Source organism: Onychomys torridus, chromosome 15 (genome assembly GCF_903995425.1).
Source record: "Onychomys torridus chromosome 15, mOncTor1.1, whole genome shotgun sequence".
Taxonomy (NCBI): Eukaryota; Metazoa; Chordata; class Mammalia; order Rodentia; family Cricetidae; genus Onychomys; species Onychomys torridus.
Window position 1 is genome coordinate 72,664,183 of NC_050457.1, and position 27,638 is coordinate 72,691,820.

A 27,638-nucleotide genomic window follows, 5' to 3' on the forward strand; every position below is an offset into this window, starting at 1 on the left:
TCTCTGTAATAACTGAAATTTGATTTGCCATGAATCCTTTTATTTTCACCAGTGAAAAGAGCTGAAGTTGTTTTCAGTAGATAAATACATATTTCTTCAGCACAAATATTTTTAAATTAGACTTTTCACTGTTGGGCTCATCTTAATAAATGTAGCCTGGACATAAGAACTAGAGATTCTGACAGAGACATTTGTTTCTCTTTTAGGTAGGAGTGATGTTGGTTGGCTCTTAGCACCATTTGATGGGTGGGATGGGGGAGTGGAGGAGAAAGGAAAGGGAGGACAGTAGGAAATGTGTCTATCAGAGAAGGAAATACTGCTAAGTCAATTGAAAGGGTTTTATTTGTCTTTGGATATGCTAGGAGAAGACATGGGAGGTGGGAAGGCATGAAGATGGGAAGGCATGGAGGTGGGAAGACATGGAGGTGGGAAGGCATGGAGGTGGGAAGGCATGGAGGTGGGAAGGCATGGAGGTGGGAAGGCATGGAGGTGGGAAGGCGTGGAGGTGGGAAGGCGTGGAGGTGGGAAGGCGTGGAGGTGGGAAGGCGTGGAGGTGGGAAGACGTGGAGGTGGGAAGGCATGGAGGTGGGAAGGCATGGAGGTGGGAAGGCATGGAGGTGGGAAGGCATGGAGGTGGGAAGACGTGGAGGTGGGAAGGCATGGAGGTGGGAAGGCATGGAGGTGGGAAGACGTGGAGGTGGGAAGGCATGGAGGTGGGAAGGCATAGAGATGGGAATGCATAGAGATGGGAAGACATGGAGGTGGGCAGTCCAGAAATACCAATTACAAGTGCAGATGGAAAATATCCTGGCTTTCCATCTGTGACTTCTCGCAGAAAACCAGCTCCCTTATGCTGCTTTGAAGATGATGGACCAAGCCTCCATTACTCCTTCCCAGTTGTAATCTGGTGTGTGTGCCGTATTTTGCTTGGCTCTATTTGTACTACACAGTTCCAAGGAAACAATAAACATGCCCTGTTTGAAACAGCTGCTGATGCTCTTCTATCCAGTTGAGATTTATCACACCTGACAATCCATGCTATTTGCATCCTCTGAATGCTGACAAGATGAAATTAGTTAAAAAAAAAATATGCCATATATCCAAGTAGTTTTTAAAATGCACTCAGTGTGGTTGTTATTAAATGAATTAAGACCCTGGAATCCCAAACTACGGATAGATTTAAATTAATGCGTCCTCCTCACCAGATGCTCATATCTCATGTGGAACAGTGAGGAGGACACACAGTGGGGTGCATGGAACCCTGAGTTGTCAGTTTTCCTGGTGAGGCTTATTCTTTGCTAACTTGAATGTATCCAGAAGCACCCAAAATGAAAATAATTCTCCTGTTTGGGGTGTCAAAGGCCACAGGGACTCAGGGTCCCCTGAGAGCAGGTCTTGTCCAGGAAGCTTGCTCCCAGGACTTGTGGGCAAGACCTGAACTTTCTTTGCTTGTCCTAAACCTACCTTCTTAATGAAGTGTGACTCTTGCTAGCACAGAGTATTGATTTTCCCATGTCCTGTTTTTATCAAGTGCCCATCAAAACACCATCACTGTTGGCACCTGCCACAGAAGCAGCCCAATGACTCAGCCACAAGGACTTTGTGTTCCCACTCAATGAATATGTGGTCTGCTTTCACCAAGCCTGACATTGTATTCACATCCTACCAAGCTGCAGATGAGTACTGTGTGCAGACAAAATGAATGGATTCTATCCCCATTAATTCCAGGATTCAAAGGCTGACGCTCTTTGTCCTTACCATAGAGCAATTATCAGTGGCAAGGGAAAGTCAGGCGTCCAATATGGATAACCAAGTATTGTGCCTGTGGAAATGAAAGTCAACCTAAGCAGGCAAATGTTCTCCCTGCCCAGCACAGATGCTGACAGTGTCCACCATGCAGTGGCACGTGATCACACTCAACCTCGCATCCTGTGGGTCTCACTTCCTGTATCTATGTGACAGAAGAAGAAATGCAAGACAATGATGACCAGCTAGTTTTCCTGGTTGCTTTACATCCACATAACCATGGTCAGACGACAGGATCATGGGAAAGATGAATTACTATTTCAGATCTGCTAATATTCTATTAACTAAAGGTTATAATACTATACAAAAGATAAAGTTTTAGATTCGATGTCAGGAAGTTTTTCCTCACAATAGGAAGTATTTGATGAATAGAATGGCCCCTGAGAGGATGGCTACCAGGTCCCCCAGTCGCAGCATTTCAAATTACGCCTAAGCCATAAAACAGAAGCTGAGGTTCTGTTCATATCTGAATTTCCCTTTGGTCTTCTTCAGCTAGATCAGGAGATGCTGAGCAAAACAGTTCTCTTGATGCTGAGTGACATGTGAAGATTGTTGACAGTGATGCTGTTCTGGTCTTATCTGGGCTTTTTTCTTTTTGATTTGTAAACAGTTCTTCTTACAACATACTTCAAAAAAGTGCTTCTTCAGAATCCAGGAAATGGGAGGTTTTCACAAAAAAAATATTGTGTCACCAAAAGTTCCTTTTATTTTTGTATCCTTGGTTGATATCCTTTACAGCTTTGAAATTGACCTGTGAGACAAGAGTTCTCCTTTCCTGACGGGACCCCTAAAAAGACCCCCCAAAACGTAGTTTGTCTCAATAGACATCAAAACAGCATCACCTGAGGAACACACTCTGTGTGTGGCCCTGTGGGTTTATTGGATGATATGTGGCTCTTTACATGTGAAGGCTCTTGGCTCACATCACAAACAATTCTTCTGTAAGGCAAAAGGGTCCTACCTGTTTCACCCTCCATGTTAGTACATTTGTATAGGAGTGAGTATATACTTATGTTTAAAGACCTATACAGCATAGATGTACAAGATAAAAAGTTGATATCCTCTTGCGAGACACCCTCTACACTCCATGGTGTATGTCATTTCACAGCTTATTCTCAATAATTGCAGGAACATAGAGCATGTTGTTAGTTTAGACAGAATCATTCTATTGATAGTGTCCTGAAAGCTGCTTCTTTCCATTAGCAATGTATTTTACACATATTGTTCTTCAGGTTAAGGCATCTGGTCTAAGTAACATTCATAATTTTGGCTTTGTATGATTTTTTTATAAATTATTTATTTATTTTACACCCTAGCTGCAGTCTCCCCTCCCTCCTCTCCTCCCGGTCCCCCACCTCTATTCCCAACCCCAAAACCACTCCTCCTCCTCCGTTTCTGTTCAGGAAAGGGCAGGTATCCCCTGAGTATCAACAGAACATGGCATATTAAGTTGCAGTAAGACTAAGCACCTCCCATGTATTAAGGCTGGACAAGGTGAACCAGTATAAAGAGTAGGGTCCCATAAGCCAGTAAAAGAGTCAGAGACAGCCCCTGCTCCCACTGTTAGGAGCCTCACAAGGGGACCAAGCTACATAATTATAACATACATGCAAAGTGCCTAGGTCAGTCCCATATAGGCTCCCTGGTGCAGCCACTTTGGAAGTCAGTGTGGCAGTTTCTCAGAAAACTGGGAATCAATCTATGACAAGACCCAGCTGTACCACTCTTGAGCACATACCCAAAGGATGCTCAATTGTACCACAAGGACATTAGCTCAACCATGTTCATAGCAGCTTTATTTGTAATAGCCAGTACCTGGAAACAACCTAGATGTCCTTCAACTGAGGAATGGATAAAGAAAATGTAGTACATTTACACAATGGAGTATTACTCAGCTGTTAAAAACAAGGACACCAAGAAATTTGAAGGCAAATGGATGGAACTAGAAAAGTCATCCTGAGAGGCAACCCAGACCAACAAAGACAAACACAGTATGCCATCACTTATAAGTGGATATTAGCTGTAAAACAAAGAATAACTATGCTACAATCTACAGACCCAGAGAGACTAGGTAACAAGGAGGGTTCCTGGGGGACACACAGATCTCCCTGGGAAGGGGGAATGGAAGAGTTTTCTTGAGTGGACTGAGGGTAGGTGAGGATGGAAACATCAGTGATCAGGTTGTGAGGGCAGATGGGGAAAGTGCTGAAAGAGACTACTGGAAGGGAGGGGGCGTTTGGGGGTCAGGTAAAACCCAGGCGCTAAGGAAACTCCCAGGAATCTACAAGCAATCCAGCTAAGACTCTTAGAATTAGCAAATATGTAGCCTGAACTGGTCATCTCCTGTGACCAGATTAGTTCCTAGCCCAGCTGTCATTAAAGAGGCTTAATCCAGCCACTGATGGAAACAGATGCAGACCCACAACCAAACATTAGGTAGAGTTCAGGGAATCCTGCAGAAAGGGAGAAAGGATTGTAGGAGCCAGAGAGGTCAAGGACACCAGAAGAAAACTCACAGAATCAACTAATCTGGGCTCATGAAGGCTCACAGAGAATGATTATTCTTAAATTAAGCTTTTTCTAATTTCCATATTTACAAACAATTTTATATCCTTTGTTTATTTTGCACATAAATATAATCATTGAATAACATTATATGTTACTTCCTATAGACTGGGCCTTTCTTTTTGCTCTTTGAAAATATTTATTTAATACCTACAACCTTCTTATGATCCCTAGCCGTGAGTGAGGAAATAGACAGACAGGGAGACATGAATTTACCTAATGATGGCATCAGCCAGTGTATCTGCCCGGGAAACATGTGTCCTCTAATCATGGCGGCAGGCAGTGTATCAGCCTGGGAAACATGCACAGAGTGTGTCCTCTAATCATGGCGGCAGGCACTGTATCAGCCTGGGAAACATGCACAGAGTGTGTCCTCTAATCATGGCAGCAGGCAGTATATCAGCCCGGGAATAGAGCACAGATTGTGTCTTCAACCATCTCGGTGTTCTTTCTCTCTGCAGCAGCAATATTTTATTATTTTCTGTTTCTGAGATTTGGACATTTTCATTAAATATTCTAATTAGAAACTACTCATTTATTTGAACGTGACTGACTACCAAAAAGCAAAGAAATCTTGAAGCCTTAACTGTGAGTCTTGCTTACGGCTAGACTTGTGTCAACCTTGCTTCCCTAGGTTGTACATTTTTTCCAAAGCCTAAGAGAGCTGAAAAGTCAAATCCTTTATGTCACTCCCATCTCAACCACCTTGAAGGAGCAATGAAGCACAGAGTTTTCCCAGTAAGTAAGGCAAGGCGTATGCATACCCACATATAAACACACCAGCATGTAAAAATGCAAAGCCTGCCCCTTGTGTTGCTAGAAAAGACTACTAATTTCTTGGTTCTGGAAAGTCCTAATGTAAGATACACCTGAGTTGTAGAAAATATGCCACGCCCATCCTTCCACCTGGGGGAATTTTCTTTTTATTAAGGAATTCTCTTTGTGCATATTCTGTACGTGCATGTCCTACAATGTGTACACAATCTTTTCAGATGCAGTGAGTTTAGGAGCCTCTGAACACTAACCTCAATCTATGATATTTGATGTGGGAGCCAAGTTGTCAGAGGACAGCCTGTTCTAAGAGATCATTTCCATACAGAACTGATGGATCATTCATGTTTATTAAAACTCCATCAGGAGCCCAGGGGATTCCTCTCAGGAAATACTGCTGGTGTGTGACAGTGTGATTCATCTTACAGTATTGTCAACCAGTTTTCAATTGATGTTATGTCACCATTGATGTCAAGAGGAGTGTGTGAGTCTGCATAGGAAGGTACTCTGTTCAAATGCAAGGACCTGTGCAGCAGGAGGTGCATTGGTTGATGTGTGCCTAAGAGTTGATTATTCACAGGGTGCAGGGGTTTCCTAGCTTCCCTGTGCCATCTCCATGGAGATTGGTATTTTGAAAAGGTTTTGACATCTGCCTCAAACAGCAGGTACTATTGGCTTGTCATACCAGTGGTTCTCAACCTGTGTGTCTCGACCCCCATGGAGGTTGCATACCAGATATCCTGTATATCAGATATTTACATGATGATTCATAACAGCAGCAAAATTATAGTTATGAAGTAGCAATGAAATAATTTTATGGTTGGGGGTTACCACAACATGAGGAACTGTATTTAAAGGTTGCAGCGTTAGGAAGGTCAAGAACCACTGGCTTAGACCAAGGCTTCTTAAATATTTCCCAATTGTGACTTCTTTTCATCTGAGAAAAATTTTGTGTAACTCTGAGTATATAGGTCTATACAATATACCTGTAGATAGCAAGAGAAACCAAACACTTACTAAGAAGTTGTAAAGAAATATTTTAAAACCAGTCTTTGGCATACATATAATTTTATCAGTCATTAAAGATGAAAGCAAATTTGTCTTAATAATGAGATGGGTGTGTTTGTTTACTTTTACATAAAGAATTAAATCTCACCTGAATATTTGACATTCCAGGACATAGAACATCTTTAACATTGCTCACAGTCAATTGCTGTTTTGATTTTAAAACCATCACAGATGAGAGCACCACTTTGCATTAATACTTGGTGCAAAGTGGCAGAAGTACACTTTAGGTTACTTCAGAAGCTAGAAATTTTGTCCCAAGCTCAATACAAAACTCGCTAACTTTTTTAAAATTTTTATGTGTGTTAGTGTTTTTGCCTGCATGTATGTCTATGTGAAGGTGTCAGATCCTCTGGAATTAGAGTTACAGATAGTTGTGAGATGTCATGTGGGTACTGAGAATTGAACCCAGGTCCTCCTGGAAAGCAGTTGGTGCTCTTAACCACTGAGCCATCTCTCCAGCCCCCTCGCTAACTTTTTTTTAAAATGAAACTTGAGGCAGTCACTCAAATGGAAAGTATTAAAACAAAATATTCTGGGTAAATAACTCTTAATCTTTTAACCGATGCAATCCAAAGATAGACAAATTTGCTGTTTACATGCTGAGACAACATGGTAGTGAAATATTTTTTCTGTAATTAAACCTTAACTTTCTATAGAAGCAGGATGACTTCCACATACACTGTAGTTACTAATACAGATTAGTCTTAAACCCTGCCCAGGTGTTTCAGACAATGTGTATTTCAACAAACATGTATAAGTTATATATTCAGAACCAAGGCTGCAGTGAAGCGGTGCAACACCACATGGATGTCCCCTGCCAGAAATACCTTGAATTCATTGCACTTTTTATTCTTAATTTTTTATTATTATTGCAAGCTCAGAAACCTTTCTTTTTTATTATTATTATATTTGTGTTTTAATTTTACACATCAGCCATGGGTTCCTCTGTCCTTGCCCCTCCCGCACCCACCCCCACCTTTTCCCAGCCCCTTCCCCTCTATTCCCATCTCCTCCAGGGCCAAGACTCACCTGGGGATTCATTTAAACCTGGTGGATTCAGTACAGGCAGATCCAGTCCCCTTCTTCCAGGCTGAGCAAAGTGTCCCTGTGTATGCCCAAGGTTCCAAACAGCCAGCTCATGCACTAAGGACATGTCCCAGTCCCACAGCCTGGATGCCTCCCAAACAGTTAAAAACTATTCAATTGTCTCACTTATCCAAAGGGCCTGATCCAGCTGGGGGCTTCACAGCCTTTGGTTCATAATTCATGTGCTTCCATTCATTTGGCTATTTGTCCCTGTGCTTTTTCCAATCTTGGGCTCAACAATTCACGCTCTTACAATCCCTCCTCTTTCTCTACAATTGGACACCTGGAGCTCCACCTGGGGCCTGGCTGAGGATCTCTGCATCCACTTCCATCAGTTATTGGATGAGAGTTCCAGCTCAACTGGTAGGGTGTTTGGCCATCTGATCACCAGACTAGGTCAGATCAGGCTTTCTCTCGACCATTGCCAGCAGTCTACAGAGGATGTATCATTGTGGATTTAAGGGGACCTCTCCAGCACTCTGCCTATTCCTGTTCTCATGTGGTCTTCATTGTTCTCCCTTTCTGTTCTTGCACAAAGGCATTTGCTCAGCTATGTTCACATCAGCATTGTTTGTAATAGCCAGAACCTGGAAACAACCTAGATGCCCTTCAACTGAAGAATGGATAAAGAAAATATGGTACATATACACAATGGAGTACTACTCAGCAGAGAAAAACAATGACATCATGAGGTTTGCAGATAAGTGGATGGATCTAGAAAAAAATCATCCTGAGTGAGGTAACCCAGACTCAGAAGGACAAACATTGTATGTACTCACTCATAGGAGGATATTAAATGTAAAACAAAGATGACTAGACTGCTACACAACTCCAGAGAGGCTACCTAGAAAACAGGACCCTAGGAAAGACACAGGGACCACCCAATGACAGAGAAATGGATGAGATGTACATGAACAACCTGGACGACAGTGGGAGTAATGAAGGGCAAAGTTTGAGGGAAAGAAAGCTTAGGGGAGCAGGAGATCCCAGCTGGATCAGAAACCTTTCAGTGTTGAAAAAATCATCACCCATATTCAGCTATGGAACTCCGCAGGGGATCAAGACCCACAGTTTAAAAAGTCATGGCTTCAGAGAGATTGGGAGATCCAGAGCAGACAGGTGGCACCAAGGGTGGCACTGAGTGCCTTCCCGACACAACAGGACTGATGAGCATAGGAATTTACACTGTAATAACATGCAGAATCTGCTAGGCTCACGGCAGATGGGGTCCCACCTCTGAGAAGGGGAGGTGAATATGAGCTCCCATCTCTCATCAAGAAGCTATCTCCAACTGACAACCACTTGCAAAGGAAAAATTAATTTTCTACAATGGAGTATCACTGAGTATACAAACCACACTTAAGGGTAGGCACAATGCCCAGAAGTAATTGGCCAATACAAGATGAATCCAATGGTGTTTTTGTAGACTTTTGTGTCCTGTGTCTGTCTTTGGATGTTGTTTTGTCTTACCAGACTTTTTTTTTAAATAAATAATTTTTTTCTTTATTATTATGTGTATTAAATTTTATATATCAGCCATGGGTTCCCCTGTCCTCCCCCCTCCCGCACCCACCCCTGCCTTCCCCCCAGCCCATCCCCTCCATTCCCATGTCCTCCAGGATCAAGGCACCCCTGGTGATTCATTTAAACCTGGTAGATTCAGTACAGGCAGGTCCTGTCACCTCCTTCCAGACTGAGCAAAGTGTCCATGTGTAAGCCCAAGGTTTCAAACAGCCAGCTCATGCACTAAGGACAGATCCTGGTCCCACAGACTGGATGCCTCCCAAACAGATCAAGGTATTCAATGGTCTCACATATCCAGAGGGCCTGATCCAGCTGGGGGCTTCACAGCCTTTGGTTCATAATTCATGTGCTTCCATTCGTTTGGCTATTTGTCCCTGTGCTTTTTGCAATCTTGGATTCAACAATTCACGTTCTTGCAGACCCTCCTCTTTCTCGACAGTTGGACACCTGGAGCTCCACCTGGGGCCTGGCTGAGGATCTCTGTGTCCACTTCCATCAGTTATTGGATGAGAGTTCCAAGACGACTATTAGAGTGTTTGGCCATCTGATCACCAGACTAGGTCAGATCAGGCTTTCTCTCGACCATTGCCAGCAGACTATAGAGGATATAGCATTGTGGATTTCTGGGGACCTCTCCAGCACTCTGCCTATTCCTAGTCTCACGTAGTCTTCATTTATCATGGTCTGTTATTCCTCGTTTTCCCTTTCTGTTCTTGATCCAGCTGGGATCTCCTGCTCCCCTAAGCTTTCTTTCCCTCAAATCTTGCCCTTCATTACTCCAACTGTCATCCAGGTTGTTCATGAAGATCTCATCCATTTCCCTGTCATTGGGTGATCTTGGGTCTTTCCTAGGATCCTGTTTTCTAGGTGGCCTCCCTGGAGTTGTGTAGCAGTCTAATCATCTTTGTTTTACATCTAGTATCCTCCTATGAGTGAGTACATACCGTGTTTGTCCTTCTGAGTCTGGGTTACCTCACTCAGGATGATTTTTTCTAGATCCATCCATTTGCCTGCAAACCTCATGATGTCATTGTTTTTCTCTGCTGAGTAGTACTCCATTGTGTATATGTACCATATTTTCTTTATCCATTCTTCAGTTGAAGGGCATCTAGGTTGTTTCCAGGTTCTGGCTATTACAAACAAAGCTGATATGAACATAACTGAGCAAATGCCCTTATGGTATGATTGAGCATACCTTGGGTATATGCCCAAGAGTGCTATAGCTGGGTCTTGGGGGAGATGGATTCCCAATTTTCTAAGGAAGCGCCATATTGATCTCCAAAGTGGCTGTACAAGCTTGCATTCCCACCAGCAGTGAAGGAGAGTTCCCCTTGTTCCACATCCTCTCCAGCATAAGCTGTCTTCTGTGTTTTTGATCTTAGCCATTCTGACAGGTGTAAGGTGGTATCTCAGAGTTGTTTTGATTTGCATTTCTAGGATTAGGGATGTTGAGCAATTCCTTAAATGTCTTTCAGCCATTTGAACTTCCTCTGTTGAGAATTCTCTGTTTAGTTCTATAGCCCATTTCTTAATTGGACTGTTGGGCATTTTGATGTCTAATTTCTTAAGTTCTTTATATATTCTGGATATCAGCCCTCTGTCAGATGTGGGGTTGGTGAAGACCTTTTCCCATTCTGTAGGTTGTCGCTTTGTCTTGTTGACCATGTCCTTTGCTCTACAAAAGCTTCTCAGTTTCAACAGGTCTCATTGATTGATTGTTTCTCTCAGTGTCTGTGCTACTGGTGTTATATTTAGAAAGTGATCTCCTGTGCCAATGTGTTCAAGAGTACTTCCTACTTTCTCTACTATCAGGTTCAGAGTAGCTGGATTTATGTTGAGGTCTTTGATCCATTTGGATTTAAGTTTTGTGCATGGTGACAGATATGGATCTATTTGCAGCCTTCTACACATTGACATCCAGTTATGCCAGCACTATTTGTTGAAGATGCTTTCTTTTTTCCATTGTACATTTTTGGCTTCTTTGTCAAAAATTATATGTTCATAGATGTGCGCGTTAATGTCACAGTCTTCAATTCGATTCCATTGGTCCACATGTCAGTTTTTATGCCAGTAACAAGCTGTTTTTATTACAGTAGCTCTATAGTAGAGCTTGAGGTCGGGGATTGTGATGCCTCCAGAGGTTGTTTTATTGTACAGGATTCTTTTGGCTATCCTGGGTTTTTTGTTTTTCCATATGAAGTTGAGTATTATTCTTTCCAGATCTGTGAAGAATTGTGTTGGTAATTTGATGGGAATTGTGTTGAATCTGTAGATTGCTTTTGGTAAGATCGCCATTTTTACTATGTTAATCCTGCCCATCCATGAGCATGGGAGATCTTTCCATTTACTGACATCTTCTTCAATGTCTTTTTTCAGGGACTTAAAGTTCTTGTCATATAGGTCCTTCACATGCTTAGTTAGAGTAACCCCAAGGTATTTTATAACATTTGTGGCTATTGTAAAGGGTGATGTATCTCTGATTTCCTTCTCAGCCTGTTTGTCTACTGTATATAGAAGGGCTTCTGATTTTTTTGAATTGATCTTGTATCCTGCTATGTTGCTGAAGGTTTTTATTAGCTGTATCAGTTCCTTGGTTGAATTTTTGGGGTCACTCATGTATACTAACATGTCATCTGCAAATAGGGAGAGCTTGACTTCTTCCTTTCCAATTTGTATCCCCTTAATCTCTTTATGTTGTCTTATAGCTCTGACTAGAACTTCAAGTACTATATTGAATAAGTAGGGGGAGAGGGGACAGCCTTGCCTTGTTCCTGATTTTAGTGGTATTGTTTTGAGTTTCTCTCCATTCAATTTGATGTTGGCTGTTGGCTTGCTGTAGATTGCCTTTATTATGTTTAGGTATGTTCCCTGTATTCCTGATTGCTCCAAGACCTTTATCATGAAGGGATGTTGGATTTTGTCAAATGCCTTTTCTGCATCTAGTGAGATGATCACGTGGTTTTTTTCCCTTGAGTTTGTTTATATGGTGTATTACATTGACGGACTTTTGTATGTTGAACCACCCTTGCATCCCTGGGATGAAGCCTACTTGATCATGGTGGATAATTGTTTTGATGTGTTCTTGGAGTCTGTTTGCCAGAATTTTATTGAGTATTTTTGCATCAATGTTCATGAGGGAGATCGGTCTGTAGTTCTCTTTCTTTGTTGCATCTTTGTTTGGTTTGGGAATCAGAGTGGCTGGAGAGATGGCTCAGCCATTAATGGCTAGGCTCACAACCAAAAATATAAGACTTACCAGACTTTTGATGCTATATTATGGTTTCCTATTTCAGGTTTTTATGGGTTTTATTGTGTATGTGTGTGCATGTTTGTTTCTTGTGCTTTTTGCTGGATTTTTATTCTTATTTGTTTAGTTTTTTTTTTTAATTTGCCTGTTTGTCTTCCATAGAGGGAGAGAATAAGTTGTGGAATTGGATGGGTGGGGAGATCAAGAGGATCTGGGAAGAACTGGGTGAGGTGAAACAGTGATCATAATAAACTGCATGAAAATAATTTATCTTCAAAAAATATAAAATAAAATTAAAAATAAGAGCTGTGGTTAAGAGGGCACATTTCTGGATGTTTTAAGAGCATCTCACTACCCATTTCCCTCAATTTTCAGCTCAGCAAGCATTGTGCACTTAATTCTCTAGTGGAGATAAGATCTTGGGCGATAATGCACTGGCCTGTGTTGAAAATAGTTTGGTTAGTATTTTTACTGGTAAACTATTATGCAGAGGTTTTTATTTATTATATAGCTTCTCCAAAAACTGTGGTATAGGTATCCTATGAGTTTGATTAAAGTTTTTGAACTTGTGACAGTGACGTCCAGCCCCTTAGGAAAAAGGAATAACTTATATCCCTATGACGGCTTAAACCACTGGACCGTGTGGTATGAGGCCCTCTGTTTGCCGAGAAGTGGAAAGAACTAAGTCTTTGTGAGGGTGCTCCTGACGGCTGAATGCTGGTGCAAGCATTCTGTAATCACCAGCTGGATCAGCCCTATCAACCCATGTTAAGAAGCAAGACCTAGCTCATGGACAACTGGCAGATAACTAACTGTACTCACCTTGCTCAGCGAGAAGCACAATTTTAGCTACTGTGCCTATGACCTAAAAATGAGCTAGGCTCCTTAATTCGGGAAATTGTGTAGCTGACCTAATTCTCCATCTTTCATCTCAGGTAAGTTAGCAATAGATGTTAGAATAAATGACTATGATAATTACCAACAATATTTTCTTCACACATAGAATAATTTTATGAATATTGTTCACATATGTACATCTGGAGAATGTGTATATCTCAAGGAATACAGATTATTTCTCTTCCTTTGCCAATTTAAGTTAGAAATCCTGCAAGGCCTGGGGCATATGTCTATAATCCCAGCAAATGGAAGGCTGAGGCCACAGGATTCCTGTGAGTTCAAGGAAAGCCTGGGCTACATAGTGAGTTCAAGGCCAACTTGAGATGTGTAGAAATGGCCTATCTCATAAAAAGAAAAGAAATCCTAAGTCACAAAGAACTGTACTGACTTTTCAAAGACAAACTCTCTCTGGGACATTCCTTTAGACCTCATAGTTCTTAGCCACCTGCAAGCCATTTTCCTTTAGCACAGCACATATAAATACAAATGCATCTGTTTCTGTGGTCACAGTGTTCAGTGGCTTGTATTTTGTAACCTACAGAGTTTTTTAATGGCTCATCGATAGTTCCAATGCTGTGTTCTCACCCATCTATTGGATCTTGAAACACAAGATGTGCCTTCACACATTGCTCAAATCAGTCATTGCTCCATCCATGCTTTCTGCCTCATTTGATGTTCAAAGATTGTTTCTTTTCAATTTGTTCATAATAAAAGCATAAATGACAAACAACAAGATCAATATGTTACTAAAGATGTAAAATTAACAGAATAAAGAGATTCCTGCTCCACTCAGAATTCAAGGATGCATCTCCAAAGCATGATGAACGTTAGCTCATGATGTGCTGTTCTTAAGGCAATTCAGATAAATTGGAAGAAACCATCCAAACCCCAGTCAAATAATTACAGTCTGCTAATACACAGAGAATGCAGAACGGAGAATGGGAGCCAGGGGAGGGTGGACTCCCTAGGTCTCAATTTCTTTTGTTCTACTTAGTTGAGGAGGGAAGTAGCTAGAAAGACCCCCCAGCCTAAATCAGTCTTTACTTTTCCTTTCCTAGGAACATGTTCTCTTTCCCTCATAGTCGGTGTGGTCAGGCTCTTTAGACATTTGCCATAAATAGAAGGCTCTAGAAAAAAAATACATGCTGAGGCACTGGTGAATTAGCAAGATATTCATCCCAGAGCCTGTATTTTAACTATTTTAACAATGTGGCATGAGGGATTGTGCAATTTGGTTGGAGTAATATCTAATGATTTTATCTCTGATGGTATAATGCTCAGATGATGGTGATGTGGTAAGAGGATATGGGGAGGGAGGAGAGGTTTTGGAGTCATTTTAACAATCATGATGAAGTTGGACCGTAAAGGCTGCTATGTTCAGTGTACTCTCCAGTAAGCTCTGGGTTTCATTCATTAAACTAGTGAAGCTGCATCTTTTCTAAATGGTGTTTCAACTAGTAAGTCCAGTGTTGGTTGAGGGCCCTAGGTTAGACATTACAATGTTGGTGCTGACATGAATCTTAGCTTGCTTGACCCAGAGAGTCCTTGGTCTTCTCCCTGATCACTTCTGAGTCCCAGGACCCAGTGAATTCTGGACATATTTCTGCTGTGGGATAACGCCCTTGTACACTGGTTTAATAAAACGCTGATTGGTGGGGCCAGCAGAATGCTGGGAAGAGGAAGAGCTGAGTCAGGAGTCACCAGCCAGACACAGAGGAAGCAAGAAGTGAAGGCAGAACTGAAAAAGGTACCAAGCCACATGGCTAAACATAAATAAGAATTATAGGTTAGTTTATGTATAAGTGATAGACAATAATAAGCTTGAGCTAATGGCCATGCAGTTCCTAAATAATATAAGTCTCCATGTGTTTACTTGGGTCTGAGTGGCTGCAGAACTGGTGGGTGAGAGATATTTGCCCTGACTGTGCCCAGGTGGGACACAGGAAAACTTTCAGCTACATGTTTCTATGTACATTCAAGGATGGATTCAGCCAATGGAAATACTGCAGCAAGATCCCACAGAAAGCCACATGAATGACATTAAAATAAAGTGACAGCTGCTACTAGTAACTTGTCTTGTATTTGAGTCTTTACTTTAGAATATTCACATAAATCCAGGGGATGAATTGGCCTGAAGAGCAATATTCATGACTCCACAGAAACCAGAATAAAATCAAAGTGATTTTGTGATTTTTCACTTTTTTTCTTGGTCACTTATAACCACCTGAAGTACTACTTTCCTGAACCAGTGTTTCCATCCCTGTAGTTCATATGATAGTGCTCACCCACCACCACCACACCAGAGACTGTGAGCATCAAATGACAGAAGACACATGGACTGTATCCACATCCATTCTGCTTCACTTTCTTCAACATTTCTCTCTTTAAGAGGATGGATCATGAAAAATGTTCCATCATGAATGCAGATATCAAGTTATATGCTCAGCTTCCTGCCCCACTGCTCATCCATGCATGACAGGCAGCTTAGTCTCTCTAGACTGTTTCCAAAAGTAAAAAAAAAAAAAAATGATTCTGTCTATGTGAAGTGATCCTTGATAATAAGTGAGTTGATTGACAGAAGTCATGGGAAGAGAACCAGGCATATGGTGAAAGCTAGAGCCAAAAGCATCTATTTAATTACTCTTTGTAGTAGCTGCTCCTTGTGGAAAATCGGAAACTAAGGAGTCATCTAACAAAATGATGAATTCAGTAGCTAATCAACAACAAAACTCCTTGTGTGACATAATTTACAATGTTGCTTATTAACTGAGTGAGTTGTGGAAACTCACCTGACATCTTTGAACCCCTTTAGAATTGAGACGTGGTCTGTCAGATCTTATGTTGATGGTGGTATATCAATGGTCTACTGCACACAAACCATAAACCACCTCTCCACTTCTGAAGCAGAAACACTGACTTGTGATTGAGACTCAGTCCTGAAGAACTCAGCAATCCCTATTGTATTGCTGACCTACCACATTCCTGAGAGTGTGATCGGTTGTGAGAGCTCTACTGAAGGTGCATTCTGCAGAGCTTGTGCACACATCTAATCATCCTCTTGTCTTTGGAGAAACCACTGTTGCTATTGGTCAGATGCTGAAAGTTAGCCATGAACATTGAAACCACTCTCACTATCAACAACAAAAGGGATTGAATCTGGAACATGGAGGCTGCATGAGGAAAAGAGTGAAGACGTCCGTGGGGGACTCGAGCTGCTATGACTATAGTAACATGAAGAGGCTGCACCATCAGGTTGGACACACCAAACAGGAGGTGGTGCTGCATGATCTGCACAAGTGAGTGGGGTCTTTAGCCCTGGCAGGAGCTGGGACAGAAGTGAGCTGACAGCCGAGATGGAGGGTCCCCGACTCTGCCCACCTTAGTCATCTTCTTTACTTGGTCGTCTCTAAAAAGCACCGTGTCAGGGACATTCAGCCCCTGGAACAAAAATCTGGTGCTTCATATAACAGTGGAATGAGGAACAAGAAAAGAGTCGGGGGACTTGGAGGCAGGATCACCTGTGGACACAGTTCAGCTCCAGTGAACATGGCTGCCAACATCAAGCCTATACTTTGAAACAGAAAACTCATTTCAGCAGACATAGGAGCATAGACCAGATTTAACATAGGAGGAAATTTGTCTGGGCAGCAAAGGTCTATTGATGATCCCTGTCCTCTCTCTTACCTCAAACTTGCATCTTACCAAATGCTCAGGGTGAACGTAGCGTTTCAGAACACATGAACAGTCCTCTCTGACAGTCTGTATATTGTGGGCAGCTGGCTTCCCAAGGTAAGTATGTAAGATTCATTTTCAGCCATGTAAACATGTTGACAGTACTTTCTGGCCTTGTGTTTTCAGGCATTTTTATTTGCTTAATAGAATGTAAAGGTAAGTCTGATTTGTGTAAACTGTTCTCAGAGGTTAGCTCTGCATCTGACAAATTGCGGTAATCTATTGCTCTTCTGAAGCTATTCACCCTCTCTGCAGCTCAATATCCATTGCTGTTAGCTTTGTGATACACAAGTGCAAAACAGATACTTGCTTCCTCAAGGAATTTATGGTTCATTTGGTAAGAAATGTCAGACAAATAAGAGAGAAAAATGTGCCATTAAAATATAATAAGTTAAAAATGAATTTATTTTGCAACAATATTGATTAACGTGAAATACATTACGCTAAGTAAAATAAGCCAAACATATGAAGACAAATGTCAGGGCTGGGGAGGTGCTCAGTCGGGAAAGTGCTTGCCTTGTATGCATGAGGACCTTAATCTGGACATTCAGTCAGCATGCGAAGAGCCAGGTGTGATGGCAAGCATTTATAATCCCAGCTCTGGCAACATGGGCACATCCCTGCAACTCACTCAAACAGCCTAACAAATGAGTGATCTCCAGGTTCAATGAGAGGCCCTGACTCAAAAAAATAAGGTAGAAGGCAACTGAAGAAAATGAACAATATAGACCTGTGGCCTCCATGTGATTTATACACAAATGCCTGAGTATGCACACATTCTCCCCCCCTTCTCTCTCTCTCTCTCTCTCTCTCTCTCTCTCTCTCTCTCTTTCTCTCTTTCTTTCTCTCTCTCTCTCACACACACAAATATACACACCATGGTACCTCTCTGTGCTGATGTCACAGTAAGTAAAGCAGAAAATTACATCCTTTCAAAATCTATTTGAATCATGTAGGGTCTCTGCTGTGGATGTCTTTTTGTATGCTGTGAATATGTGCTGCTCTGATTGGTTGATAAATAAAGCTGTTTGGCTTATGCAAGATATCTTAGAGGCAGGCAGGAAATCCAAACAGATAGTCAGGAAGAGAAAGGAAAGGAAAGGCAGACGCTGTGAGCCGTCACCAGGAGAAGCAAGATGTAAAGGTAAGCCACAAGCCATGTGGCAAAATATAGATTTATAGAAATGGGTTAATTTTAAGGTATAAAAATAGCTAGTAAGAGGTCTGCCATGGACCATACAGTTTGTAAGTAATATAAGCCTCTGTGTGTATAATTGGGTTCAAGCAGCTGTGGGACCAGGCAGGACACAGGAAAACATCCAGCTACAGGTCTCCTTCAGGAACAAAGGAAGCAGAATCACAGAGCCAGTGGCTGAAAGAGCCTATCCACTCACTTAAATCTTTCCACTCCTAAGTGGCTCATACTGTGAGTGGACTGTATTTTCTTCATTCTTGTGTGTGCCATAATTTCTTTTAATGTATTTCTTACTCTGCTCTTCAGCTGCACCCATGAGTTGAGACTACCTGAGAACAATAACCAAAGGCTTCACTTCTATCTTCCTCTTCAATCTACCGCAGTAGCAAATGTGATACTGAGTTTACACATAGAAGATGTACATGAACATCCAGGGAAAGACAATCAATAGTACTCATGATAATACAATTGGAAATACCTCAGGTTAACTAATAATGTAAATCTAGGCTCAAATTTAGCTGCTTCTTTCAATGAGTGATTGGAACAGGTCACACAGCCTTGCTAACACTCCCTGTAATACATGTCATAACAATAAGACAGAATATAATGCATCTGTGGTAAGTCATGATCAAACCATAAATGCTTAAAATAGAGATAATTTTATTCCACAAACAAAGCAATTTATATCTTTTGTATGTGTGTGTATATGTGTGAACAAAGAAAACTAATAAATACTTTGTTTTTCAAGAGCATACCATAATAATTAGTTCTTTTGAGTTATGTATTATTTTATCTCATGTGTGTGAGTCTAAGGGCATGAATATGCACCAGGAGAATGCAGGAGCATTGGATTCTTTAGAACCAAGGTCACAAATGGTTGTGAGCAGCCAGGTAGTTGTTGAAAACCAACTCAGTTCCTCTGCAATTACACTAAGTGCTCTTCACTCCTGAGTCACCTCCCCAGTCCCAATAACTAGTTCTCAACATATACCACACTAGAAATATTCGAGAATGTTCATGAGTCACCACTTTCTTAGCAATGAAGTCGGGCTCACTGGTGTGAAGTGGGGGTATTGCTCTGGGGATAAAAGTGGAAACTCCACTCTGACAAACTGGGTACTGTATACCAGGTAGACCCAGCAAAGCAAGGCCACTGCCCATGGAGCAGACTGTACTCTGCAGGTCACATTCTGGGAATAAACACATTTTTTTCCAACGAGGGACTCCAAATACACTCAGTGCCCAACCACATGCTACCCTTGAAAATAATGAGCTCTGAGATGTGTGGTTCCTGCAAGTATGAGAAGAGCTTCATGAGACATGAAATGGATAGCATCTAAACTGGACTATCTCCTGACCAACTCCTGCACTGAGAAGAGCAAGGCAAGAGCTAGAGTCCTGCCTTTCCTAACTGTTTCTGCTTTCAGAGTCTAGAATAAGAGAAGGAAGGGGTGGAGAACAAAACTCACCATGGTGGCTGTAGCATGAATCTTAAAGGTACTTGTTAATAAAATCAAACCTGAGGCCAGTTATTGGGGTGAATGCTGGAAGATCAGAGAAGCAGAATAAGCCACAGCTATCTCACCTTGCCAGTTCCTCAGGTGATCCTGTTTCCTCAGGCTGGAAGCTTCTGAGTCCTCCTCCACATAAATCTCAGCTGAACTGTGTTGCTCCAAAGCCTGAATACTTATCCAGCCAAATGCTTAACTAACTACATGCTTTACTCCTTTAGTTCCTGGTCCTCACACCTTATATACCTTTCTCTTTCTGCCCCCACTCCCTGGGATTAAAGGTTGTGTTTCTGGGATTAAAGGCGTGAGTCACCATGCTTAGCTGTTTCTAAAGTGGCCTTGAACTCAGAGATCTAGCTAGCTCTGCCTCCCAAGTGCTGGGATTAAAGGTGTGTACCACCACCGCCCAACTTCTGTTATGGCTTCCTCTTCCCATTTTCTAGCCACCATTTTTGGCTTTGTTCTAGTGGCTGTCTGTTCTCTGACCCCAGATATGTTTATTTCGGGGAACACACAATATTTCAGGGAACACAATACCCACCACATTTTCCCTGTTTTTGTCTAAAATTAAAAAAAGTTATAACTAATACAAGAAAAACTATCCAATAAGTTATATACAATATATACAGTCAAGAATTACATTAACAATGTCTAGTCCATTAATATTTGACAAAGTCAGATAAAAACTCCATTATATATATTAACAATGTCCAGTCCAGTAACATTTGATAAACTCAGACAAAAAAATTTCATTACTTACACTATTTAAAACAAATAGTTCCTTTTTTTAAAAAAGGAGATTCCATAATCTCCCTTTTTATCTTATCATATCCATATTCTCTCTTTTCATAATAGATTCAATAATCTACCTTTTGTCATCTTTCTCTTTCTCTTTGTAGAGTAGATTCAATGATCTACCCATTTATCCTATTATTTCTTTATCTTTTTTCTCAGAGTGGATTCAGTGATCTACCTCATATCTATATTCTCCTTTTTCTTTCTTTCTTTCTTTTTTTTTTTAAACCTCAACTCTATTTTTGGGTTAATTGTCAAGTCCTGTATCATTTGTCCAGCCTCTGCATAATGAGAAAGTGCAGGGCTTGTTTCAAGTCCTTGTTTGAGTAGTCTGTCAGGCTGGATCATCTCAGCTAGCCATCTCAAAATTGTCCTGAGCAGTTTGTAGTCCAAAGTCAATCTTTCCGTGGTGCTAATGGCTTTACCATAGTCCACATGAATTCATCTTTGTTGGGTCCCGTCATCCTTTTGAAGATTTCAAAGTTGCTGTTAGGCATGATCATGGTTCCCTGAAGACTTTTTTTTTTTTTGTGGTTTGGAGCAATCACCGTCTGATAAATGTCTGTCTCTCAGAACCATGAACGTTCTTCCCTAGAAGAGAAAATCTTCACAACAATTTCTCCCCACCATTTGTCTTGCCAAATGTTTCCAAACTGACCTTTGCCGATGCTTTCTTGTAACACGATGGTCCTGACAATTCTTCTCTGAACAAGCAGCAATAAACACTTCGTCCCAGGTAGCAGCATCACCACAGTCACGAACATGATGAGAAGAAGCCAGCAACTTGGAGCAGCAGTCACTGCCTCCATAGTCCACCTCTGTTTGTGTCTCAGTCCAGGTCGAAGCTTCTCTTTAGGAAGCTTCCTAGGCCGCCGGCCTCAACTTGGGATCCTTCTGCCTCTGCCTTCTTCAGGAGATCCTACCGGCATGGGCCACCACAACCGGCCGAGTGTAGCTCGGGCCTGAGCTAGGGCTCACAAGGCCACAGGCAAGAGGCTTTTTCATGAATTCGTACCACGAACGTTGGGTGCCAGATGTTGGTGAAATTATTAAGGCCACTCCACGTAGTTAAAAGGGAGGTTTATTTTGTGGGGTAACTTACAAATGAAGGGATAGGTTGTAGGGACTGGCAAAGATATGGTGCAGTCCGGCGGTGTTCTCTGGAGAACTCTGCTCGGTCTGCCTCCAGCGTCCAGGGTCCCAGAACCAACTGAGACCTCCTCTTGATCCTGGGTCTTCTGCTTCCTTCCTCTACCCCGCCTTGTGGGCGTGACCATTATGGAAGCCTCAATGGGGGTTGGAACTTCCAGGCCAATGCTGGGATGGCTATCCACTACAGGCGGCTCTAGCCAGCTTCATAGCTTCATAATTCTCTAGATAAGGGGCAAGCACTTGTCTCCCAAACATGGAGGAGTATGCACAAGCTAGGCCCTCCCAGTGGTTTTCTTCGGCACTATTTGAGTGGAGTGGGCCGCTGAGAATCTGTGAGAGAGCAAGCATCCAGCCAGGTGATACGTTGCTCCTCCTCTGTGGAAGCAACCTGCCCCTTCTACATCAGCAGCTTGAGGAAGGGAGGGAGAAAAAGGAAGAAACAATGCATCGATTCTCCACTCCTATGGAAGAACTGCTTGCTCTGCGATCCAGAGGGAAGGGGGAATGGGGCTTGAACTCATGAGAACCAGAGGCTGTCTTTGACCATTCCCTTATCCCTTTTAGGAATGTGAGATAACTTACCAGCTATTATTTTCAGCTTTAACACTTTTATCCAAACCCAGAAGAGCAAAAGTTCTTTTGGATACATTTTATTGACAGGTAAATTCATAATCAAGCCTTTGCAGTTCACTTGGGAGACAGGAGGGCCTTGCCTCCTGAAGGACTAACCATATTCTCTTTGTCTCATTTTTATTGCAGAGCAATTTTTATGGTTTTATCATCTTTAATCTGTTTTATAATAACCCAGGTTTGATACAAGATGAACTTTAGATAAACCTGTACCATGACCACTAAGTGACCATCATCACTTTACAGGCGGGAAATCTGTAGTACAATTAGTTTGAGCTGTTCAATGCCACTGAACTGGCTATTGATATTCTAGAAATAAGCACTTCCTAGAGTCTGTGCTCTCAACATTGCATCAGGAAGACTTCAGAGGACGTCGGTGTTGCATACCTTGCTGAAGAGCCTGGGGGTCGGGTAGGTATCACTCAAGAGTGCTGTGCTACCAGGATATTTGTATAGCAGGTTGGTGCCCCTAAGACCACAGGCTTGGCTCAAATCCTTTGCCTCTATCAAAAACATTGCCAGAAACATGAGTGTAACACATGGCTTGATGTGAATTGGTTTCGTTTCTTCACGACCAGTTTTAGATGTTTGGGGGTGAGGAAACAGAGAGTATGTTCTGTGTCTCTGGTTTTCCGTATTCATCAGGAGGCTGAAAGGTTGCTGGCGATAGGGACATTCACCTAGACACCTTAATTCAAGAGACTTGCACTGTGTCTCTCCACTGAAGAGAGACCGTTTCTCCCCTTGTGAGAGGAACAAGCAATCCAGGTGGAGACACTTTACTCCTGAGTACACATGGTCTTTCCTCCTGTAACTCTTTTCATGACCAGACCTCTTCCATGAATCACAGACGTAGACATCAGAGTCATGGTGCCTGTGTCATGACAACCATCCACCATTTCTTCAACTTTCAAGGGAAACTATTGACCTCTTCTGTAACAACAGGTTTTCCTGCTCATTTTTTGGTAGTCAGTCATCAATCATCTATTTCATTCTTCTCAAAAATATGACCTTGCAGTTGAAAATCTTCTTAACATAAGAACATGCCAAATATCGGACACTGCTGTGGGCCGACACAGAAAGTCAGCCACTCTGCCAGCCTTTCAGAAAGGCAGCCACAGACTCCAAGCTTGGGCCCCTTTCTTACCCCATGCTGTCCTCTGCCCCACTTCCTTTCACGCTTACTGTCAAGCACAGGTGGGCTAAGGATGCACCCTGGGCCCATTTCTTATCTTATGAGATGGTGATAGGAAGGACATGAGGATTTATAAAGGGAAACATTCAGGAGACCCAGGCCTTTCCCTTAGCTGGGCAAACATGTGGGTCCTCTCTGCCAGGTTCAATACTTAACGATAAACCAATAAGAATCCACAAGGCTGGGCTAGGAAATGGCTCCATGGGTAAAAGCACATCTACTGGAGGAGAGACACACATGCATATACACACAGAAACAAATATAGGCAGAGACAGTACATATACTTTCTGTGTATAGATGCATCTTTTAAATACATTCATAGGCAAACTTCTGTGGCAGTTGTGAAGTCATTTCTGCTTCTGTGCCCATTTAAATGATTTGAAAGGGAGCAGATGGCTGGCCTATTGAAACAAACATGGCAGGTGGGTTTATCTCTCATTGATTGGAAGTTTCTTAGAAAGCAGCCTGCCTGCCAGGCGATGGTGGCGCATGCCTTTAATCCCAGCACTCGGGAGGCAGAGGCAGGTGTATCTCTGTGAGTTCAAGGCCAGCCTGGTCTCCAAAGCAAGTTCCAGGAAAGGCACAAAGCTACACAAAGAAATTCTGTCTCAAAACAAAAAAAAACAAAAACAAACAACAACAAAAAAAAAAGCAGCCTGCCTGGTTTTTTTTACAGCACTGCACAAGTGCTTTCAACCATAGACTTAAAAGCTATTTTCCCTTTAATATTCAGAAATCTAGAGAAAGCCTCCCTTTGACTCTCTCTCCTTCATTCATTTGGTCACTCTGAGTGGTATGAGGTAGATGTGGTATGCTGTGCTGTGGAGGATGGTGAGGGGTGCAGGATGGTGTGGGGTGGCAGATGGTGTCGAGTAAAGGATGGCATGGAAGGGGCTTGCTAACTGCATGAGGCTTAGATGTTTGAGCAATGAAGCATCAGGATATATTCCTTCTTGGGTCATTATTGGTCAGGACAGCAAGAAGGATTCTCCAAGGAAGGACTTTATATCATAATTATTCTTTCTTCAAAATAATATATAGATACAGGCTCAACACTGGAATGAGCTAGTTTTTATTCTAAACTTTGAGTTCATAGAGTCTTGACATGCAGTCCCAACTCTTAACACACAGCCTCTGGTCTTACTGAACAACCCTATGTCTTGCTTTGCTGCGTGCACAATGTAGAACACACTGAAGTCAGCATAACCAGTGATGCTGGCCATGCTAGTTAGTTAGCATACATCACACCCCACAAGGGTAACAGACCTAGAACCCAGTGCCTGAGCCAGGATTTCCTTGCTATAAATGATGCCTGGCTGTACATCCCAGGCCCTGTGCATTCTTAGTAGGTTCAAGCTTGGGCTTCTGGCCCACATCCCCATTCATTGCTGGAAGCACATGAACTCAATTTTGGTGAGCTAATTTCTGGGCCTCATCCCAGAGTTCACCTTTTAAAATCAACCCTGCCAAAGCTTTGCAGTTTTTTAAGTAGCTAATCTTAGGAAAGAATCTAATTCTCTACTAAGTTGAGTTGACTCCACACCAGCTTTTCCTTTTGAGCAAAAACAATGGGAGGAGGGGTGGAGACAAGAGTGATGGTCAGTGGCAGCTGCCTCATGGCCATAGAAGAGGGGAAGAAGGGTCATATCCTTATGGACCCTGCTAAAGCATAGGTACCTGCTTGGTCCATCATAGACCTGCCCTTCCTTTCCTTCTTCCATCACCAAACTTTCTTTAGAGATGCCATCTTCAGCTCTCTTTGTGAAACACCACCACTAGTTCCTTGCATCAAAGGCCAACTATCAACTGTAATTATATTAACAGCTTCTTATAGAAAATCAAGCATGTTTTATGCCATGTTTTTATGTGTGCATATGTTGTGCTGTATGTGGGACTCCCTTTTACCCCTTTCTCTTTCCTACTGAAGGAGCCTTGTACAGAGCATAAGGTCTTCGATCACTGTTGAGATTCCTATTAGTTTGTGGATAACTATATTGCTTAAATATCTTGTAAAAGCCACAGTTTTATGTTTATTTTTTATTTCACTTAAAAATATTTGTATCTAAAACTATTCCTCCCAGAAAACATGGTCTTTGTATAAATGTAATAAAGATTTAACTTTCTCCTTGCTGAAGTAAACTTCCTGAATCTCTGTCCTCACAAGCCTTTGTAAAGTAATTTTAACCGACAGCTATGAATACACACACAATTTTATATATATCTTCCTTCAATCATATGACCAATAATCAACTCACATGCATGGATTTGATTCCTGACAACTTACAGAATTGAATGGAAACAACATTTGCATATTTTTATTGTATTGGTCATTCTTTAAGTGAATGGATACTGGCTTTAAATTGTAACTGTAAGGGGAGTACATTTTATAGGGAGAAAATGGTGAGGGAAAAAATTCTTTTTTGTTGGATATTTTTCTAGCTTTGGCATTTGGGTGAGACTGGCTTTGTGGAAGAAATTTGGATATGCTCCTTCCTTTGTATTTTGCAGAACAATGTGAGTTGTGCTGGTGTTGGGTTTTTCTTGGTGGTCTGGCAAGATTTTGCACTGAGTACTTCTCACCCTGGGCTTGTTTTAGTTTCAAGATTTTAAATTACTGCTTTCTATCTTAGGATGTTATAGGTTTATGTCTACTTCATCTTGATTTAACGTTGGTGGTCTGGATATCTAGAAATACATTCATTTCTTTTAGTTTTCCACTTTGGTAGGATAATTTTTTGTTGGTGTTTTGCTTTTTCAAGACAAGATTTCTTTGTGTAACAGCCTTGGCTGTCCTGGAACTCACTCTTTAGACTTCAAGCGCACAGAGATCCACCTGCCTCTGCCTTCTGAGTGCTGGGATTAAAGGCGTGTGCCAACAACGCCTGTCAGGATATAATATTTTAATTTTGTTTCATAAGTCTCTGAACTACTTTAACTTCTGTTGTAACATGTTCCTTTCATCTCCAATTTTATTAATTTGTATCCTCTCTATTTTGGTTAATTTGAATAAAAGGTTGTCACTCTTGTTCATCCTTTTTTGGTTGAATAGGAAGTTATTATTCAAGCAAATATGCTTATCAATACGCAGATACTGATTTGTAACGGCACAAAAATAAAGAGGTGCCTGGTAGCCTGACTTGTAATTAATGAACATTGATTTAAAAAAATCTTCAAAGAGATAGGGAATATGAGAGACAGAGAAATTTGCACGGATAGTGGGATTGAAGTTAATGAAAAAAAAAATAAGGACCTGGGACCCTGTGACTTTTGGCCTGGGAAACTCTAGCATGCAGAGTTTGCCTCAGCTCAGCTGAGTCCATAACTAGTGAGCAGAAGCTGTGGAGGCAATAAAGAGAGGCCAATTGTTCCCTGAGAAAATGGAGGACAGGGGCTAAGATGGCCTTTGTATGCTCTGACATCACATGTCTATTCTTCTTGTGCTAAAAAGAGTTACTTTAGAAAACTTGTGACTGTAAATCCCTTATGTTCCCCTCAGGGCTCCCAGCTCCTTGTCAGAATTCTACTGTCCACTTCTGTCTTTGTCAAGAATGAGAGAGAGAGAGAGAGAGAGAGAGAGAGAGAGAGAGAGAGAGAGAGCCCACTGAAGCATCATTGCTTGCCACCCAGTCTCAGTGCCTGAGTGAGAGTCTAGTGTTAACAAGCACAGATATTGCTACTATCAAGCCCAGAATGACAAATGACAAAGTTGGAAGATACCTATAATGTAACATGGGCAAAAGGTTAATGTCATTAAAACATGAAGAATCTCTAAATAAGTAAAATCAAAGCAATTGATTTCAGCAAAACATATAAAGAAACATTATAAATACATACAATTACACTCAGAATTACTTATTTCAAAAAAATAATAAAAACTAAGTGAAACTATTTTGAATAATATCATCAAATTTTTAAGGTCTCATAAGTAGTATGAACCCTGTGAGCTACAGAACGACGAGCCGGGTAAGACATGTCTTAGGCATAACCAACCACTTTCAGATTGGATTTAAGGCCTGCTTCACAAGGTAAAACCCATACCTACTACTATTACCAGGGCCCAAACCTGTGTCTAGATAAATCATAGTCTCTAGGAAGTGTACCTACTAGTGTTACTCTGATAAATGAACTTGGTACCAAACCAACTCCTGGTGACTTATTGTTATACCCATAGACCAATGTGTTATGTGATATTCTGTGTACTGATGAATAAAGCTTGCCTGTAGTCAGAAGGCAGAGCTAGCTACTAGTTAATCATAGAGGTCTGGAGGTCTGCACAGAGAGGAGACAGGAAGTGATAAGGTGGAGCAGAAAAAGGATCGTGGCCTTTTGATCAGAGGAAATGGAAGAGGTAGGAAGTCCCTGGTAGCTGCTCCCCTGCTTTTCTGATCTTTCAGGTTTTTACCCCAATATCTGACTCCTGGTTTTTATTGGTAAGATTAATTAGATTTACACTTCACCAATGCA